The sequence below is a fragment of the Herpailurus yagouaroundi genome, unplaced genomic scaffold (assembly GCF_014898765.1).
Source record: "Herpailurus yagouaroundi ecotype Mexico unplaced genomic scaffold, PumYag 160, whole genome shotgun sequence".
In the NCBI taxonomy this organism is placed as follows: domain Eukaryota; kingdom Metazoa; phylum Chordata; class Mammalia; order Carnivora; family Felidae; genus Herpailurus; species Herpailurus yagouaroundi.
In genome coordinates this window covers 31,290,307-31,312,662 of record NW_024412401.1, presented here as the reverse complement: position 1 = coordinate 31,312,662, position 22,356 = coordinate 31,290,307, and the positions used below count along the sequence as shown (strand labels likewise).

Genomic DNA, 22,356 nt, shown 5'->3' with positions numbered 1-22,356 from the left:
GGGGGGGGCGGTTCCTAAGGGGCACTAAGGAATCTACTCCTGAAATCATTGTTGCACTATACGCTAATTTGGATGTAAATTTTAAAAAGTAAAAAATAAACGTTAAAATAAATTTAAAAAAATGAAAAAAATTAAATAGAAATAAAATGAGATCATAGTAAACCTAATAACAGTAAACAAAATAACAGCACACTAAATAAAACTACACTATACTAAGCTATGTAAGGTCTATTTCAGGATCTCCTGTTTCATTTCATTGATTTGTACTCAATTACTGTTTCAGTATCATTGTGATATATATATACATATATATATATATATATATATATATTCCTGTGTACATGTGCTTATATATGTATAGGCACATAATTAGATTCTTGTTATTCACAGCAGTTATGTTCTATAAAGGCACTGCAAACACTGAATTAGCAAGTATTGAATTACTGTTCCTAGAAGAAATATAGGATAAAGTTCCTGTAAGACTCTGGTGACAATGCTTTTATCAACGGATCAGTGGATAACCTTGTTTTATGTGTATTTCTGTTTAAACACTAATATGTGCGTGCACATATGTACATACATATGATTCATTAATATCAGACTCATCTTGTGCTTAGGAACACCAGCCCATGCACTTAGGTCCATTTTAAACAGTGAAACCAACAACAAAAAGTACAAAAAATGTGAAAAGCAACACTAAATACACTTAGTTTACAGCATGAGAAAAGCATACTTAGTTTACAGCATGAGAAATGCAACAAAAGGCAGAGTGGTGCCTCATTTGAACTTACTTGGGAACATGCAAATTGGGCAACTCAAAGATTTTGTGACGCTGTGAATGGCTGTGAACACTGATTTGGGTTACAAATGAACGTTAGTGAGTGTGAAAATTTGCAAATACAAGATCTGCAAATAATGAGGGTTGACTCTGTGTCTATATATATATATAATAGTAAATATGTATATAAAGTCTTGATAGGCTGGTCGCCACTCATTGCATTAAAGTAGTTCTTGGCTATTTTGGAGAGTTTATTTTCAGAAATATTCTCCTTCTCTGACTCCTCTCAGTTTTTTTTAAATTTTTTTTCATGTTTATTTATTTTTGACACAGAGAGAGAGAGAGAGAGAGAGAGAGCATGAGTGGGGGAGGGGGCAGAGAGAGAAGAAGACCCAGAATTCGAAGCAGGCTCCAGGCTCTGAGCTGTCAGCACAGAGCCCGAGTGGGGCCTGAACTCACGGACTGCGAGATCATGACCTGAGCTGAAATCGGACGCTCAACCAACTGAGCAACCCAGGCGCCCCTCTCTCAGGTTTTGACTCTGTAGTGCTTTTCGTTTGTTTTACTTTACGTATGTATTCAGACTAATCAGCTCACTTTAGTTTATGCCCCTTTCTTCCCTAGGGTGTACATTTACTTTTCTTGGCTAGTAGGACTCTTTGGCATAGATAAGCCTTATGGACATCAGGATAACGACTTGCCTTTGGATCCCTTTCTGCCTTTGTGTGGTGGGTATCTCGTATCTATAACTGGTGGGCAAGATGATGGACACAATTCCTAGTCTACTTCTCAGTTATTAGCATTTTTTCACTTATTGGGATATTTTCCAAACTACAGCCGTTAGACCAATGCACGTTTCAGATGAAGTGTTCGCTTATCTCCTGTAAATGGAGAAAAAAAAGCAGGCAATGTATTGAGAATAATTAAGAGACACTTCTTTATTTGAGATTAATTTTTCGATGTTTATGCTAACTAACCTCCTTTGCTTTTTTTCAAAATTTTTAAAGTTTATTTATTTATTTTGAGAGAGACAAAGACAGCACAGGTGGCGAGGGGCAGAGAGAGGGGGACAGAGAGAACATCCCAAGCTGGCTCTGTGCTGCCAGCACAGAACCTGACATGGGGCTTGAACTGATGAAACTGTGAGCTCATGACCTGAGCTGAAACCAAGAGTCATACGCTTAACCAACCGAGCCATCCAGGCACCCCTGCTCTTATTTTTTAAATGTTGTAAGATAAAATAAATGGCAACCCAATGTTGATTTCCAAAATTTTCTTTGAAATGTTATTTATATATGAAATCCAGAAGTCCAGACATAATACACTCTGTTCTAGCAGTGTTATTTTTCACTTTCCCAACCACCTTTCTCCTTGCAAAGATAGATAAATAGATAGGTAGATAGACAGGTAGGTAGGTAGATAGATAGACAGATAGACATCATTATTATTATTAAAATTATATTTCAGGTCCTCCTAAGCACATGACACATATAACCTCCTTTAATCCTCCCAATAACTCTACTAAGTAGGTAGGAACTATTATTATTCCCATTTTATAGGTGGAAAAACTAAGGCTCAGAGAGACCTTCAAGAATCCTCAAGTAGTTAGTGGCAGATTCAGGACAGTCTGGTTGCTTGTGCATTCTTCTAAGCACCACACGAGCCCCCCCTCTGCCTGCCTCACACCTGTATTCCCACCTGTGTTGTTCTTCCTGCTCCTACACCTGACTTCAGTGCTTTACTTATAGATATTGCATTTCCAGCACACAGTGTTGCTATTCCTGCCTTGTTCTTGACCATGTCTGTCTTCCCTGAATGGACAGACATGGCCAAGATGGGTGGATGAACCAACACAGAAGGAATATAACATTGTGTGATTCTTAGTACAGGATAGAACAGAGAGACACCCCTGCTATTTCCTGTTTGCTTTTGATCTTGAGTGGCTTATTCTAAATAAGACTATGGAAAAGACACAAAGTATCTCCCTGCTTATTTTTAGACCTCCCTTTTTTTTTTTTTTTTACAAGAAGCAATTCTGGTCTGTGCAATGCAGCGTCTGTGCACTTAAACCTAGATACATTTTCCTCAATCCATCTCTTTGTGTCTTACAGTTTCAATATCTTTCCTATTTTGATATACTATTTCTCAGTTTCAGCTTTTAAGGCTGTTTGGAGAATTTTTGTTTTTTGGTTTTTTTTTTAATTGTCTTTACGAGTATGTTGGAAAAAGCTGTTAGTCAACATTTTAAATTCCAGGCAGGTTCCTCCTAATTTTTCTCTGCATGTTTTCAGAAAGTTTTTCCAAAAATAAGTTTTTTTGCTGAAACTTGAGTGATAGGTTTTCCTCCCTTTTTTTTTATTTTGCAGCATCTTTTCACTGCTTCCATCTTGGTACGATCTGTGTTCAGTCAAGTAGAAAGAGGACACATTGTACACAAGACTGACTTTTTTCCTTATAAACAGGATGGGTGGATCCTTGTTGATTTCCTCTCCTCTGTTTTCTCCTTTAGAGGCCCCATCTCAAATCCTAGACTAGAGAGCTAGCTACTTTCTAGCTCTGTGTGGTGGCTCCCTGAGTGGGGAAGGTGGGGACATTAGCATGGGCCATTCCTTAGGGAACTTACTCTATATTGGATGCTCACATACCCAGAACTCTGTTTGCTCCTGCTTTCCCTCTCTTGGCTACTATAGGAGCACATGTGCCCATCTTGCCTCCGGCCTTGTGTTACTGTCTATGCACGACAGAGGAGCCTCACCGTGGGGACTCTTCTCCTTGGAAGCACCTCTGCAGACCCACTTTGGAAGGCCATCAGTCTGCCACTGTGGACGGGGTAGCCAGTGAAGCATTTCCTCTCTGCACCAGTGCCTACCTGTATCCTCAGTCCTCCTGTGTCTCCTCAAGAAAGCTTCCACCAGGGTTTCCCACCGGGCTCGACAACTCCCCTTGCTCTTGCCCAACTCTACTCTTCTCATGAGAAAGCCCATAAAGTCTGAGGAATGTGGACAACAACTTTCCTGAGTTCTCCATGCCAGTGCAGAATTATTGGTCCTTTTATATTCGTTTGGCCACACCAGTAGGGAAAGGAGAGACCTGTATTCAAGTCACCATCTTCCACCTAACCCTTTAATTTATATTTATTGTTTTTTAGGCATTGGTGTCAGTCACTTTCTCTTAGTGGTCTCATTTAATCCACCAAATATCCCTTTAAGATATTTTATCATCATCCCCATTTTACAGGCAAGTAAACTGAGGTTCAGAAGAGTGTACTGCTTTAAGTTTGTATAGCCAGTTAGAAATGAATCCAGTTTTTATAAGAGCATACAGTTTTCCTACCACTTTTTCTTGTCTCATGCTAATTATACTGCTTGCAAAAGGCACACGAGCACAGGTCCAGCCTTTGGTGGCCTGTGCTTTTGTCACTTTCTTGCTGTGTGACCTTGGGCCAGTGATTCAGTTTCTGCTTCAGTAAAATGGGAATAATAATATACCTAATTTTGGAACTGGATGAGAGAGTACATGTCAGGGCTTTCAAACTCAGATGCCTTTTGGAACATGGCAGGAGGCATAAATGTGTGCACTGGCCTCACGTAAGACTGCAGGGATTGACAAGGACTGTGAAACCTGAAGAGGGCTTCTGAAGACATCAAGCTCTATTTGTTAAAAGTTGCCAGGCTCACTGTATGCCCACCAGAAGGGCTATAATGGAGAGGAAAAAAGAAAGAAAAATGCCAAATGTTGTCAAAGAAGTGTAGCTGAAATCCTCATAGGTGTCTGGTGGGAATGTGAGCTGTATAACCGGCCTGGAAAACCAACATACACATACTTTGACCCCGCATTTCAACTCGTGAGCACACACTCAAACAAGAAGAGTGCAGATGTCCACCGAAAGGTATGCACTTTCAAGAATGTGCACGACAGCACTATGCAGGATAGGAATCGACTGCCAACCCTGCATTGTATCAATACCTGGTGGGATATTAACATAATGGAATAAAGAGGAATCTGTAATTACAAGAAACAACATGGACACATCTTATGGGACATCAGGTCAAGCAGCAGCAGCTGGATATAGAATAATGCATGGATGATTCCAGACGTGAAAAGGTAGGAGAAATGGATCCATGTTGCAGGAGCTGGGGTAGTAGTGACTGGAGAGAGTTTGAGAGGGACTTCTGGAGGCTTCTACCGCCTGCTTCCTGCTCTTTTGACTGGTGTTCACTCTGAAATCACCGAGCTCTACGCTAATGAGGGCACACTTCTTTGGATGTGGTTATACCTGGATATACACATTTTAAAAACAAATAATAATTGCAGATTCTTCCCCCAGACAAAAGCAATGAAGGCACACACACATCAGCTGGTAGTATTTGCTACATTTTCTCGCTTATGTTCCCACCACACTATCTGAACCTTGAAATTCTGCTCCATCAACACTGGCTACGGAACAGGACAGGTCCCCCCTTTTCTGTTTTGTGGGTTTTCCAAGTGAACAATGAGGAGGCACAGATGGCAGGGGTTCAGGAGGAAGGCCTAAAGATTAGATGCAAGAATGACTTTTTGAGGACCTTTGTAGAAGTCTCAGCTAATTGCTTTGACTCTGTCACTTCCGCGGTCCCCTGGGACCTAGCTGTATCCCGGCTTGCTTCTGTTACAACAAGTGTGTGTAAGGTGTGGAAACTGAGCAGGGAGAAGGCTAACAAACTTTTTTCTCCCTCAGAATCCAACCTTTAAAAAGTCCTGGATTCTTGGCCAGGAGCGGCTTGGGGCTGTGGGGTTTGGGGAATGCATGTGAGCATGTGGCTGTTCCAGTGCCCTCTCCACCTTCAAGGAAGAGGTGTCTCAAGAGTCTCCATTAATCCCAACAACAGAAGCTGAGGCTTGGATCATATGCCCGCTTTGTAGAAAAGCAAGCTGCAGCCCAGATAAATGAGACAACTTCCCCAACCTCACTCTGCTGAGTGGCAGGGTCTGGATTTGAACTCAGATCTTCCAAATCCTACAATTTACATGAAACTACCAGCCCCAACCCCGGGCTTTTCCTCATCTCTCTTCCTCCATGCTTGTAGTCCTTCCTTTCTGTTCTAACCTGAAGCTGCCTAGGCCCTGCTTTTCTACCGTGCCATCAATTTGAGTGAGTCAGAAAAAAGCCCAGATCCCACGTACAGTGCTCACAGGTCTTCAAAGGAGTCCCTGTGGCTGTAGAAAGGGAAGTTGCTAGAGGGAAATCGGGACCATTCTTTATACTTTCCTTTCCTCAGAATAAGCACTCTGGAACCCTCAGTGGACTGGGTCCCACCGCTTTCCTAGTACAGCCTGCCCTCATTAGAGAAGGGCCACTGGGGCTCCATCAATGCCTTCTTGTGGAGGAGCCATGTGCTTCTCTCCTGAGCAGCCATTTTGAGAACCAGACCTGGCCCAGCTTTGCTAACGAGAAAGGAGGAAGCCTTGGGGGTGCCAGGGTGCTGAACTATAACGAGGGGGCTGGGCATGACTCAAGAGCAGGTGCTCTGGAATAAGCTTGGCTTCATTATTCTTCACTGTGTGCTTTTGTGCTCTTTGAGTCTCCAGTTCCCCAGTTATGAAATCAGGATTTTAATAATAACCACAAAGAACTCTTCGAGGAGATACGTAAGAGTTGCCGTGTAAAGGGTCTAATACATAGGGTTGATATTTTAAAACTATGGTCCATGTTTCCTCCTATAGAATCATGTAAATTAAAATGCACATCTCTAGGCCCATTCCTGACTTATGGAGTCAGAATCTTGGGGGGGTGGGCAGGGCCCAAAAATCTATCTCTTGATCAGTCTCCCAGGGCAAGGCAATTTCAATAGAGAGATGTCGGTTCTGTGGTATGGCAAGCCGAGGGGCCAGGAAGCATCAGCAAGAACTGCTAAAGGGTCAACGGACACTTCTCATGGTGCTGGAGCCCAAATCCTGAAGGTTGCATAGGACATGACCTCTTCAGGAAAGAGACGGACTTGCTCAATTGTATCACTGTAAGTACCAATGCAAGATCCACACAGTCAATGGTCAGGAATGGTGGGAGGGTGAAGAAGTGGTTGAGACATTGAGGGGTGTCAGAGATGGACTGATTCAACACAATGGCCGATGCACCTGAGCAGGGTCATGAGACTCTCACTCCCGCTCGTCTATGCTGGATAATCCCAGAGCTGCCGTGGGATAGGCTGACGGCATCTAGTTATCCTGAAGACTTGTTGAATTGGTTTCTTGGGCTTCCCTACTCCCCAGTACAGCTCTTCAATAAATACTAACCACGTTTGGATGCAATGTGGTATCTTGCAACATGAAAGAATTACTAACGCCCCGATAAAAGGTTTTGACTTATCATATAAAAAATGCCTCGCTGGGGCGCCTGGGTGGCACAGTCGGTTAAGCGTCTGACTTCAGCTCAGGTCACGATCTCGCGGTCCGTGAGTTCGAGCCCCGCGTCAGGCTCTGGGCTGATGGCTCAAAGCCTGGAGCCTGTTTCCGATTCTGTGTCTCCCTCTCTCTCTGCCCCTCCCCCGTTCATGCTCTGTCTCTCTCTGTCCCAAAAATAAATAAACGTTGAAAAAAAAATAAAAAAAAAATGCCTCGCTGGTGCGGATACTAATATTCAGCTAAAAATACTCATTCTTCTTTGCTGCAGCTTTGCAGCCACAGTCTACCTCCCAGACACTCGCTGTCCCAGTCTCAGTGACCCAGAGTACACCAGAGATAAGTCAGCAAGGGAAAGGTCCCATGACTCAGGTCTGAACATTGAAAAGGGAAAAAAGGGAAAGTTTTTAGAGGACTCCTGGGAAAGATTTTGCTCCGTTGATAAAAGGAGGGCTATGCCACCTCTCCTTTTTGTCAGTCCATGCAAATGTGATTTCAGGAGCCATGGCAGCCTCCTTGAGTCCGTGAATAGAAAACCAAAAGAATTTCAGAGAAACCAACCCAGGTCTCTGACATTACTAAACTAACTTACCGCCTTTCAAACTGGTTAACTTTACATCTGTTGTTTGTGAGCAAGTTAAGTGTATTCATATTCAAGCCACTTTTACTCTGAAAGAAGTTTTACAGATGTAAGATCCACTGAAGGGTTTCAACCAAAAGGTGAATATGACCAGTTTTGTGTTTCAAATATTTTAGATTGGGGTATGACATATATTTTGAATGAGGAGTGATAGACAAAAGACAGAAAGACCAGGAAGGTAACTTGCAGTATTCAAAGCAAGAGTAATAGAGACTTGACCATAAATGTTGAAAACCTACTATGTACTAAAGAAATGAACTGAAAACAGCATAGCATATCATGTGTAACATTTTTACTCAGCACTTTTTTCTTTCAATTGCTTCCTTTTTAAATAAAAAAATTATCATAATTTTTTGCACTATTTTTTTCATATACACATTAAATAAGTAAGGAATTTTCTCTATTTAAATTATAACAAACTAGGTTTTATGGACTAATTCTGTTATTGAGAGTAACGAGCAGCCCAGATAAAAATATTTCAAAATCAGGACATACGGGTCCAGGATCCTAAAGAAGAAAGGAACACAGAGACAGTCTGTGACAATTTTCCCCTTGAGGGACTTACCAATTCACAGGTGGCAGGCGTCGATCAGAACCTCCAGCAGGCTCCCAGGCTGATGAGACAGAAAGTCAGAGTTTGAGGCCTCGTAAACACGGTGGATTTTCCACTGGGACTGCAGAAGGGCTGGAGGTATGAGTAAACCAGAAATAAATCAGCCCTCTCAATGACTGAAACCAGCACAAAATCAGCTTAATGTCTGATTGTAATAAAGTGCATTCCCAGTAGTCTAACTAATATTAGTTTAGACTCTTCTTATTCCTTTCCTTGGATCCGACAGCTGAGCCTGCTCCAGAGGCAGAGGTAAGGTGAGAAAAATAACAGTGATACCTGCTATTTAGTAAGCATTTACTACGTATCGGATGCTTACTATCACACCACGAAAGACACAGCATGATAATCCCAAAGATCTAGCAAGAAAACGGAGTCTCTGAGAGCGAAATATCTTGCCCAAGGGCAAGAAAGTGGTACATGATAGAAATCAGATTGGACTCATTTGTGGCTGCAGAGCACCAGCATCTTCTTTCTTGCCAGTTTCCAACTGCCCTTGCGTATACTGCAGGCAGGGCAGCAGTGACAACTTGACCAACAGTGCCCCCGGGGACCCGGGGCTCACAGACACTGCATTTAGCCAACCAGCAGGTCCAAGCACTGCCTCTTCTAGGCAGCGATGGCCAAACATAAGTCCCTGCAACTGGGTCATAATTCCAAGATACTTCCCTACCCACTCCCACTTTGTCCACTCTCTGAGATTTCATGCTGTCTGTGACCCACTTCGTCTACTGTTTTCTCCTACCACGGGGGCCAGGGTGCCAGTCATCCTTTACATCTGACCTGACCTTTTCCTTGCTTTTCAGCAGCCAGCTGTCTTTGCTGAGTCCACCCTGTTAATTTTTCTGACATTTATTTCAATAAACTTCAGTGCGTCTGGTTCCATCATTCTGACTAAGCTCTAGGCCAGGGAGAGCAAACTGTTTTCACCTCCCATGTTCCCTCTAATCAATTGATAGTGCCTGCCCAGAGCACAATGGCTAGAAGGATGGTAAGGCACATTCATAGTCAGAGGCAGAGCCTGCCACGCTTGGTGAGTGACGTCAGATAGGCTGTGAGGGAGAGGGAGTGGTAATGCAAACACCACACATGGGTCTCTATTGCTCTATGCTCCGGATAGTGTTCACCTTCACCAGCCACTCTGATTTTGCTTCCAGAGAAATGAGCTGCACTTTGGTTCTGAAATTCCCTTCTAGTTCCACCAGGAGGGATGCCCCACTGGTCAGGTTGGGGTCCTTTTAAACTCATTTCAGATGATGCTTACAGAAGTGGACCTGCTTGGGAGGAAATATCAGAACAGAGACAAAAACCTAGTCTCCAGGGAGCAAATTCTCCATTCTTTCTGCTGCCCTCAGATGTCTCTCCACAGCCTTTCTACAGCTGATTGTGGTTTATGAACCAAGAATTTATATACTCGATCTGACAAAAGATTTTTCTTCCCTGAGCTGTGACTATTTTTATATAAGCCTAGCAAGGTTATAAAAATGGAATCACATTTAGTTACACATTTAATGAATCACCTTCTTTATTGAAAAGAATCAGGTTACACGAAATCAGGATGGTCCCTGAACACCAAGCACACATCTTTTACATTAAAAAAAAAAAAAAAAGTATGAAAGAGGAGAACTGACTTACATCACTCACTTGACAGTGGTTGTGGGCACAGTGGAGCAGAGTTTCCTTCGTTTTTGCCTTCGAGGTTCTTCTATACATGTCTCCCTCCCGCCTTCAAGCCCCCTTTCAATGAATTCCCCTTATGTGTTCTGTTTTACTTTCTCTGCAACTTCAATTATTTTCTTCTCTCTCAGTGAGGAGTTTCAGTCAAATTAACAACTCCTAGTCCCAGAACCTCCAGAAAACTAGTTTCATGTCTATGAACTGACTTCTGCCTTTGAATCAGGAAAATGTAGCTATTCACTTAACAATACTACACAGTATAAGCCATGCTAATCCATGGAGAAATGAAGAGATTTGTGAAGACAGGGTGCTTACCAGCAAGCTGAAAATGATGAAAGCTTGGAAAACTGGGAACTGGAAGGAAACACAGAGGTCATATGATCTACCCACTCACTTTAAATAAGAGCACAGAGAGACACAGAAAGCTAAGCAGAATGCGAATGATTACCCAGTTGTTTGGGGCTGAATTGTGTCCTCTGACAATTCATGTGTTGATGTCCTAACCCATATCTCAGAATGTGACTGTATTTAGACAAGGTCTTTAAAGAAGTAATTAAGTTAATATGAGGTCTTTAGCATGGGCCCCCATCCAATCTGACTGGTGTCCCTATAGGAAGACATTTGGACACGGACACACAGAAGAAAGACCATGTGAGGACACAGTAAGAAGGTGGCCACCTGCAAGTCAAGGAGGAAGGCCTCAGGAGAAACAAAACCTTCTGACACCTGGATTTGGGGTGTAGCCTCCAGAACAATGAGAATATAAATTTTTGTTTAAGCCACTTTGTAGTATTTCATTATGGCAGCCAGAGCAAACTAATACAGCCAGCCAGTAAGCAGCAAGAATGGTATTCGGGGCGCCTGGGTGGCTCAGTCGGTTGAGCGTCCAACTGCAGCTCAGGTCATGATCTCAAGGTCTGTGAGTTCGAGCCCCGCATCGGGCTCTGTGCTGACAGCTCAGAGCCTGGAGCCTGCTGCGGACTCTGTGTCTCCCTCTTTTTCTCTGTTTCTCCCCTGCTAGCTCTGTCTGTCTCTCTCTCAAAAATAAACAAAAACATTAAAAAAAAAAAAAAAAAGAATGGTATTCAAACCTAGGACCCTGAATCAAAGTCTAGGTGCTCTCTGTCTTATTCTATCTATAATGGTCCCTAATGCTGTTCAGAACAGGATATACAATACAAATCTGTCTTTCCTTTGGATGTATGGATTGAATGTTACTATCTCAGGATTGGGTGGACCTACGAGTAACATTCAACAAGGAGAGAGAGAGAAAGAGGAAGAGGTTACCTGAAAATGGCATTCTCATCTTTTGAAAATATAAGGAATCCACAAAATTTTAGAATTAAAAATTTAGCAATTGTATCTGGATAAAAGAACAATATGAAAAAAATCTCATTCTAATCTACCAGAAACAATAAAATATGAAATATAATATAAAAACATAAAATGGCAATAAGGTATCTGGGAATAAATTTATATGGCTGACTTCTATTTACCAATATTTTGCTAAGGATTTTTTTTAACGTTTATTTATTTTTGAGACAGAGAGAGAGAGCATGAACAGGGGAGGGTCAGAGAATGAGAGACACAGAATCTGAAACAGGCTCCAGGTTCTGAGCTGTCAGCACAGAACCTGACGCGGGGCTCGAACCCATGGACCGCGAGATCATGACCTGAGACAAAGTCAGACGGTTAACCACTGAGCCACCCAGGTACCCCAAGGATTTTTATATGTATACTCATGAGGTATACTGGTCTGTTGTTTTGGATTTTTTTTTTTTTTTTTTTTTTTTTGGTATCATCATTAGCTGGTTTTGGTGTCAGGGTAATACTATTTCCATCAAATGGATTGGATAGTATTCCTTCTTTTACTATCTGGAAGAGAGTGTGCAGAATTCATATTAATTCTTCTTTAAACATTCAGTAAAATTCCCCAGTGAAACCAACCAGATTTAGAGATTTTGAGGGGATGGTTTTTAAATTCCAAATTCAATTTTTTGAGTCACAAAGCCATTCAAATTATGTATTTTATACTGAGTGAGTTGTGGTAGTTTGTGTATTTTATGATGTAGTCCATTTCATCCAAGTTGTCAAATGTATGCATGTAGAATTGTTCTTGGCATTCCCTTATCTTTCTTTGGATGTGGGAAGGGTTTATAGATATACAGTTTCATTTATTCTATTGTTGAGTCTTGTCTTCTCTCTTTGTCGATTCTCCTAGGGAGTTGTTGATTTTATTTCTCCTTTCAAAGAACGAGCTGTTTGTTTCACTATTTTCTCTATTGTTTTTCTGTTATTTTCATTCGTTGCTGCCCTTACCTTTACCATTTCCTTCCTTGTGCTGGCTCCAGGTTTACATTGCTCTTCTTTCCCTAGGTTCTGAGGTGAGAGCCTAAATAATTGATTCAAGACATTTCTTCTTTTCTAATGTAAATGTTTATGCTATAAATTTTCCTCTCAGAACTGCTTTAGCTGTGTTTCATGAATTGTAATATATCACAATTTAATTTTCATGCAGTTTAATATATTTCTTTTATTCTCTATTGGACTCCTTCCTTGATTCATGAATTATTTAGAAGCGTGTTGTTTAGTTTTCAAGTGCTTGGAGGTTTTCCTGTTAACTTTCTGTTGATTTCTTATTTGATTCCAATGTGTTCAGAAAATACCATCTGTATGATTTCAATTCTTTTAAATTTCTTGAGGTTTGTTTTATGCTCCAAGATGTGTTCTATCTTGGTGACTATTCCATGTGTGCTTGATGAAAATATGTATTCTGTTATTGTCAGTTGAATGTTCTACATATGTCAGATCCTATTAGTTGATTGTGTTGTTAAATTGTATATTCTGGCTGATTTACTATTAGTTCTATCAGTTGTTGACAGTGGGAGTTGAAATCTCCAACTTTAATTGTGGAGTTGTCCTTTTGGCTCAATTTTTGTTTCGTGTATTTCAGGTTCAGTTCCTTGGTACATCAACATTTAGAATTGTGGATTGTTTTCTTTCTAATGGATTGATTTGATTCTTTTATCATTAAATAATGTCCCTATTTGTTTCTAGCAAAGGTTTTGTCTGAAGTATATTCTATTTGATATTAATATGACAACATACGTGTCTTTTAATATTGGTTGCATGATAAGCTATCGACAATAGACAAAGTATGGAGAGACCAAATGTCCATCCACTGACTGATGAATGAATAAAGAAGATGTGGGGTGTGTGTGTGTGTGTGTGTGTGTGTGTGCGCGCGCGCGCGCGTACATGTGCATGTATAATGGAATATTACTTTGCCATCAAAAGAATGAAATCTTGCCATTTGAAACGTGGATGGAACCAGAGTGTATTATGCCAAGTGAAATTAGAGAAAGACAAATATCATATGACTTCATTAATATGTGGAATTTAAGATACAAAGCACATGAACATAAGGGAAGGGAAGCAAAAATAATATAACAACAGGGAGAGGGACGAACCATAAGGGACTCTTAAATATAGAGAAAAAACTTAGGGTTGCTGGAGGGGTTTTGGGTGAGGGGATGGGCTGATTGGGCAAGGAGCATTAAGGAGGACACTTTTGGGGATGAGCACTGGGTGTTATATGTAGGTGATGAATCACTGGATTCTACTCCTGAAAACATTATTGCACTACATGTTAACTATCTTAGATATAAATTTAAAAAAAATTTATTAATTAAAATTCAGCAGGAAAAAAATTAAATAATTTGGAGATGGGTCTCAGGTTCATTGGATCAGACTTAAGAGTGTATTCACTAAATACTTATGGGAACTAAAAGTTAAATAGAATTTTTAAAAATTTACACAAAAGGTAAAAACAAACAAAAACAATAGGCTAGTCAGATAATTTTAACAGAGCATTTTTATATAATAAATTTTAAATAAAATGGCAAAATAGTGAAAAAATAAAATAAAATAATAAAATAAAATTGTTTACATATTACTTTTTCTATCCTTTTATTTTCAGCCTCTTTAAGTCACTGTATTTGAAATGAGTTTCTTTTAAAAACCACATAGTTGGATCATATGTTTTTTTTTTTTTGTAATTATTATTCATTCTGCCAACCTCTGCATTTTAGTTTGTGTATTTAGACTATTTATATTTAAGATTATTATTGTTACATTAGGACTTAAGTATGACATTTTACTGTCTGTTATATGTTTGTTTTCTCTCTTTCTGGTTCCCTTGTTTCTCTTTTCTTTTGTTCCTATGGATTCAATGAACAGCTTTTTAGGATTCCATTTTGATTTATCCATATGATTTTGAATATTATCATTTTGTAAAGTTTTCTGATCTAGGTACTACAATTTACATACATAACTTATCAAAGCTTGCTGTTATCATTTTTACACTTTCAGCAAATTGTAAACACTCTTTATACATTAAGGCTATTAGTTGCTAAATAGATGGGATTTATTTTTCCACACTGTGAGTTTTTATATGGAAAATCCTTTAAGTTCTGTGGTATGATCTCTTTTTCTTTATGGTTTTGCTGGTTGTTTAATGATCAGAAAGCCCCTTTGTAACTTTCTGTCTGTTAAATATTGACCTAATTTTAGATTTTTTTTTTGTTAAGTCTTTATATATAACATACATACATATCATCATTGTCATCATCATCTTTAAGAATTTGAGAAGTAGAGTATTGATTTTATAACTTAACATGGAAAAAATATAATCTTAACAGTAACTGGGAACAGTAATTGGGAACTAGATAGATACGTAGTTAGATGGATGGATGGATAGATAGATAGATAGATAGATAGACAGACAGATAGACAGACAGACAGACAAATATTGATATAGATATTACCTCCTGGTAATATTTTGTCATTTTACTTACAGAGACCTTACAAATTTGTCATTAAGGTAACTTCTAAGCATTTCATATTTTATGCTATCCTTATGCATATCATCTCTTTATTCACTATATCCTTTCACTGGCTGTCAGGAAAAGAGCTGTTGATTTTGAGTATTTATCTAGGTTCTAAATTCTATTTTTTACTTTGAGTATTTCAGGAGACATTCTTGAGGTTTCTAGCTTTATAATTAGATACATTCTTAATAGCATGAAAATAGTTTAAATATAACTAGTTTATGAATTTGATCCTTTCAAAGAGAAGCAGCATAGTAAGTATAAAAGAAAAAACATGGATTTTTTAATTCAAGCAGACCTCGATCCAAATTACTTTTCTGTCATGGGCTATCTTTACCATACTTCTGAGCTTCTCAGCACCATTAGCTGTTGAAAAGTAGTTTATATCATAAAGCAGTCATGATGGTTAAAGTAATAAATGTAAAGTACCTAACACAGTATTGATAAAGAGTGAGTGTGCAATAAACTTGTATTATTTCTCTATTATTCAACATTTAGTTTCATGCATTTGCCTGTACTCTATTATAGAAAAATCTTGGAATTGGAAGGTAGGAAAATTGTTTCTTTCACTGGACTGTAGGTTCCTGGAGGGCAGGATTAGGTCGGGAATGGCAAATAATGTCACCTGACACAGCAGCTCTATCAGACTGTAATTTCCTGCTTAGGTGTCTAGGTTGAGAAGGATGAGTGCTACATTGACTTGTGTTGTCTGCCACTAGTATTGGAAAGGTGACAGACACATGTCGTATACATCCTGGCTCTATGTATGCTTCGTCTGATTCACCTCTAGAAATGATAGGTATAGAGATAGTCCTTAATCCATACTAAATGAAGAAAAGAATGAATGAATGAATCTCCTACATTTTGGAATGAAACAAATAATGAAAATAAAACTCACACATGGTCAGTGTTGAAAGGATAACCTTCAAAATCAATAATGACTATTTTCACACATGCAAGTTATGAGAAAGTATCTTGAAAAGAAGGTGAATTCGGGAGTCAAACAAATTTGGGTTCAAATTTCACTTTCACTGCTTTCTGGCTGTGTGTTTTTGGTACAAAGTAACTCTCTGCTCTTTAGTTTCTTCTTTTTTTTTAAAGTTTACTTATTTTATTGAGAGAGAGAGGGAGAATGTGAGCAGGGGAGGAGCAGAGGGAGACAGAGAGAACCTCAAGCAGGCTCTGTGCTGTCAGCACAGAGTCTGATGATGCAGGGCTCAAACTCAAAAACCATGAGATCATTACCTGACCTGCAATCAAGAGTCAGACGCTTAACCGACTAAGTCACCCAGGAGCCCCTTTCTTCTTAAAAGAGATAATAATGTTCAAATTCTCTTAGTTTTTCTTTATCTGATAATGTCTTGATTTATCCTCCATTCCTGGAGGACATTTTCTTGGGATATTGGATTCTGTATTGAAAGTTCCTTTCTCTCTGCAAAGAAAATGTGCTATTTCCTTCCTGTCACTATGGTTTCTGATCATAAATATGCTTTCATGTAAATTTTTCTTTTTCCTTAAAGGTAAGGTGCTATTTTCTCTAGTTGCTTGAAAACTTTTTTGTCTTTAGTTTTTAGAAGTTTGATGATGACAGTGAGTTTGGGGATGAATTTCTTTCATTTTAGCCTGTTTGGAGTTCACTCAGTCAACCTATAGGTTCACTCAAAACCTATAGGGTTTTGAAAATCTTAAAGCCTTCCTTCTCTTTAATCCTGTCCCACTTCTTGCTAATCTCTACTTTTTCAAATTCTTGAATGTCCTATCTGCTACTGCAAAGCCAGAGCCCAAAGAGTTTATTCCAGTCCCTTCCTGTTCCTTCTACCTCCCTTTTGGTTAGTTCTTGAGATTGATGGGCTACGTTAGAGAAGCTGCAACAGCTAGATTTTTGAAACTGTGTTCATGTTTGCCACCCAGAAACACAGAAATACACATAAATCTGTTCTAGTAGTATAAAGACTCTAGAAATCCCTTAGCTTAACCAGAAAGTCTTGGTGAGCTGACATAGATGGTGTGTAGAATCCATCACAGCCTGTGGTCACAATGCTTCTTCAGAGCCTGGACAGACCCTCTTCCCTACAAAAATCTGGTATCTCTGGCTGCTACATTCCAGTGCAGGTGAACTGTTGAATGCCAAGTTCCAAGGCTGCATCAAGGACTGAGAATCAAAGAAGAGAAGGATCTCTTATACGATTGTCATATATCCATTCTACTTTACTTGCCAGTCCTGTAGAAATCATCTCCACATTCCACACATAGGGACTATGTAATCTCATTTCACAAAGGAGAATAATGAGTCTCAAATGAAATCACATAGTTCAGGTCAACAGAATGAGGACAGCACCCTGGGCTCTCAACTCCACCTCTAAATCTTCCCTTGCACCATGCCATATGCCTAAAACAGCCTCATGGTGGATGAGCTCTGATCACTGAAATGTGGCATACAGATGAGAAGCTGTCCCAGGATGTAGACTCGCAGATGTGGTCAGTGCTAACTAAAACCAGGCAACACAGAAGTGGTGACCTTTTGCCCTCTATAGGCCATATCACAGCCACCCTGGCCAACAAATAGGAACCAGCACATCCCTTAGACATCATACACTGGAGAGGACCTAGGCAAGTGCCATCTACTCAGTCATCCTCTACTGAGTGCGGTGACAAGTAATTCACACATGGTCTAATTGCACCAGGAATTGGAATCTGCCCAGGACTGAGGCTCACGAGATCTGGGTCCTCATCCCAACTCTACTACTTACATGTTTTCAGGCCTCAGACAACACCACCTCCCCACCCCCGCCTTTCTGGTTCTGAGTGTCCATCTGAGGTAGGCAGAATAGTGCATCCCCCTACCAAAATGTCCGCAATCTGTGAATAGTTATTTTACACAACAAAAGAGATTTTTGCATATGTGATATAGAGATGGGAAGATTGCACAGCTGGAGCCAACATAATCACATGGGCCCTTAAACAGAACCTTTCTTGGTTGTTGTCAGAGAGAGATGTAACTGTGGAAGAATGGTCAGACAGATGTAGCCTTGCTGGCTTTGAAGACAGAGGAAAGGGGCCACAAGCCAAGGAATGTAAGTAACCCCTAGAAGTGGGAAAAGGCACATAAATAATTCTCCTCTAGAGCCTTTAAAAAGGAAGGCAGCCCTGCTGACATGTTTATCTTAGCCCATTGACACTCATGTTGGACTTCTGAATAAATTTGTGTTGTCTTAAACCACTAAGCTTGTGGTAATTTGTTACAGTGGCAATAGAAAACTCATACACCATCTTCGAGTCTGAAAATAATACTAAATAAGCTATTTTAATTCTAAATATAGGATTTTATTTTGTTCATTACGTTGTAGGGTCTAGAGGATAGCTGAAAGAAAAGAAGCTATTTTAAAAGTCAACTATTTAAGGGACCTGCTCTGCAACCCACTGGCACCATCATAGTTTAGGCTTCACTGTTTCCTACCTGGACCATTACAGCATTTTCCCTACCATCTCCCTGTCTCCAGCCTCACTCACCTGTATACTCTCCACACTGGTACCAGAAATCTCAGTCTTAAACATGTTTCTGATCTCACAACAACCTTCTGAAAATCCTTCGCTAATTCGTCATCTCCTAGACCACTATATATTTTAAAAGTTTACTTATTTTTGAGAGAGACAGAGAGGTGGGTAGAGAGAGAAGGCGAGAGGGAGATGCCCAAGCAGGCTCCACACTGTCAGCGCAGAGCCAAGGAGCTCGAACCCACGAACTGTGAGATCATGACCTGAGCTGAAACCAAGAGTCAGACGCTCAACTGAGCCACCCAGGCACCCTTAGATGGCTGGTTTTTAATGATGTCTGTGTTTAGAGAGGATGTGGTGGTAGGGATGCACCGAATAATAAATATGAAGCTACTCCTCCCAGTAACATTTATATACATATAGACACACAAGAACTTAAGTGTAATTTCCAGAGGTTTGTGGATCCCTTGAAGCTCAGCCATGGATTCAAGCATGACACTTTGATCACAAAGATAAAATACAAATCCTTTATCTGAAATGAGAAGGATTTTGCCTACCTCTTCCTCATGCCTACCTCTTCCTTCTTAATTCCCCTCATGCCCTTTGCCACACCAAACTCCTTTCAGTTGCCCAAATATGCCAAGCCAATTTAAGCCTCCATGTTCTTCATCTGCTGGTATAATTCTCCCCTTCCACTCTCATTGCCTGACAGGCAAACAGCTATTCATTTTTGCAGACTCATTTTATTTTTCTAGTTTCATTTTTTTTAAGTAGGGGAGGGGCAGAAAGAGGAAATCTCAAGCAGTCTCCATGCTTCAGCACAGAGCCCATTGCGAGGCTCAAACTCATGAACTGAGCAGTGAGATCATGACCTGAGCCAAAGTAGGAGTCAGATGCTTAACCAGCTGAGCCACCCAGGCACCCCTGCAGACTCATTTTAAAAGTCCACTCCTTCCCTGACCAACTTCTTACGTTTTCCTGCCCACCCCACAGGTATGATAGGCCACTCCTCCCTTCATGCCCTTCAGGGCATTATGCACACAGTCTGCCAGCTAATCCAACCTTTCCTTGTGCTCATCTGTTCAACTATCTCATCTCTTTTCAACTAAATGGTCCACACAGGGCTGAGGAGGGTGGGGAACAGAGACCACACCTCAACCCCTTGACAGTCCATCACCAAGCATCAGGGTTTACAGTAAGAGCTTGAAGAATGAACATTGAGTGGATGACTGATTCTGGAATTGACACCTACTTTGGGGCATTGCTTTAACTTACCCAGCCTCTTCTCTTTGCAATGCAGTGCTTTACAGGACACCCAGCCTTGTTAAGTTTCTTAAGTATTTGCTGAATAAAGTCATTTAATTTCATTGTGGGGCTGTGGTGCACGGGAATCCATCTGCCACTCTTCAAGTTTGATTCATTCAGAGTAACTAATACCCACCTTGACCAATACTATGCAGTTTTTGTTCTCAGTTCAAGGCTCCTTCTCACCAAGGAGTATCTCCTCATTGACCACAGTATCTATTTTCTGCCAGGAACAGATCTATTATCTGGAACACAACATGATGCTCTGGATGATAAAATCATCCTGCGGTAACTGTGTCACTGTTGTTTGAGGATCTCAAAAAGTGCTATAAAGAGCACTGACCTGGTGGTCAAGAGATCTGGATTCTGGTTCCAATGGTCACCACGTGTCCTTCGACACATCATACACATTTTCTTAGATTTGATGTCCTCGTCTGTACAATGGAAGAATTTTTAGCTGAACACTACAGGATATCTCTGGGTTAAATTCATATGATGTGAAAGTCATATATCTTCCTAACCCTCATTAACATATTCTTCCTACTAGCAATTAGGAAAACTCAAGTTCTGAAGGTGATGTGATTTGTCCAAAATTATTCAGAACACCAGAGTATAATTAACATTTTTGCATTCAATACATTAATTCAGGCAGGCAGGCAACATGTACTTTGTGAATGTGTCATGACTGACACCACACCAGGGGCAGGTAATCCAAAAATGAATAGGAGGACACCCTTGCCTTCTAGTGGCTGACAGTATACTGTGGGGATCGGTCGTATAAACAGATACCCTGCAGTGTGATAAACGTTGTGTTAGAGAACAGATCTAAGTGCTTTGGGAGGGGAGGAGAAGGCACTAACTGCCCAGGTGAGCAGCATATGGAGTCTGCTGTTTACCAAACTCCTTCACATGCATCACCTCTTGATTGTCACAGCCCTCCCATGAGGCAGAGAACAGGTTTTGTTTGTTTCTTCTCTTAAATCAGTAACTGAACGTGAAAAGTGAAGTGATTTTCTGAAGGCCATGTGGCTGGTAACAAACATCCAAGGAGTGCAGAAGGGCTCTTTGGATATCTGGTGTAACGGTGTCTCCATTTTACTGAACTGCTGCCTCTTTTTGGTCTGCAGCCCTGACCCTCAGACGAGTAGTGACACAACAGAAATTCATCTAGGGTGCACCAGTGCTTTGAGAGATGGGACCAAGTCTTATTTATCTTTGTATTGAGGAATTCTAGTGGGACCAAAGAGGTCTCTTACAGAAGAATTTAGAAAAGTCAAGGCATTTGTAATGGGTTAGTGACAATTTGCACAAGCAGTTTAAAGGAAAGACAGAGAAGAACATGTGTGAGTGAAAAGGGCAATTAGGAGAGCATAAAGCTTGTCCCAGAGATTGGTTCTCCAACACTCCTCCATGGACAATTTCTAGAACCCACCACAAGCAGGAGGTGAAGAAGCTGTTTCAATTACGACTTTATGAGACTTCTTTGGGTCCTAGGTTACAAGATGTGGCAAAAGATGACTTTGGAGTGGGACCTTGTCTTCACTTTTATGTGGAAAGCAATGGCTTTGGTATGCTGAAGGCTGAAGAAAACATTGGCCCCTTATATAGTTCAAGGGACATCACATACCACAAAGGAGATGAGTGGTCATGCCCAAGTCTTGTGGGGTCACTCAGTGGTGGGCACTGGAAGAAAAGATACTTCTCACAAGGTATCAGGTAGAGGAGACATTGTCAATACATTTCACTGATCTGGGCTGGAATAAGACGCATTAATGAGCCTCTGTGAGATGTTACCTGGGTTGTCCAGAACGAATGGTGGCAGAATCATTGGCGACTAGAGGCCAGTGAAATAAAGGATACATTTGTATCCTCCACACCTCCATTGACCTGCCACATAGCAGGAACTTAACGAATGTCTGTTTATTTGAATGGAGCTACCTTTTTACCATTACTTCATGCCCTGACTCCATCAAAGGGCGCCCTACACAAGTCTCCCAGGGGCTTTGCCTTTCAAAGGTGACTCTGTACTTCATTCTCAGCTCCTCTCTCAGATATTAGGACCCTCTTTATATTCCAGTTTAGAACTTTGGAATTCAAAGGCATTTGAGGTTCAATAATTAATTTTGAAGATGGTAAATGGATGATGATAAATCATAACCTGACTTGTTACAGAGTTGAAATACACTGAAATATTTGTTTCCTAAGTCAGCAAATATAGAAAATAGGTTTGATGATCTGAAGCAGACCCTGTGTAAGTTTTTCAACTACCACCTAGAGAAGGTCCTTGAACAAAAGAGTCATCTGTTAGGATAACTTAGTACCATTCTTTCAATAAGCATTTATTTATTTATTTATTATTATTATTTTTTTTTCTTATGATTTTTTTTATTTTTTTTATTTTTTTAATTTATATATGAAATTTATTGTCAAATTGGTTTCCATACAACACCCAGTGCTCATCCCAAAAGGTGCCCTCCTCAATACCCATCACCCACCCTCTCCTCCCTCCCACCCCCCATCAACCCTCAGTTTGCTCTCAGTTCTCAACAGTCTCTTATGCTTTGGCTCTCTCCCACTCTAACCT

The 22,356-nt window shown here is 40.4% G+C and overlaps 1 long non-coding RNA gene across 1 annotated transcript in view; it reads right to left on the bottom strand.

Moving 5' to 3' along the window:
• Positions 1-22,356, bottom strand: part of LOC121034790 (uncharacterized) — a 291,089-nt gene that overhangs the window by 128,727 nt on the left and 140,006 nt on the right. The window contains exon 2 of the long non-coding RNA XR_005792609.1: positions 8,362-8,481. This is a non-coding gene — a long non-coding RNA (uncharacterized LOC121034790). The remainder of the gene's footprint in view (positions 1-8,361; positions 8,482-22,356) is intronic.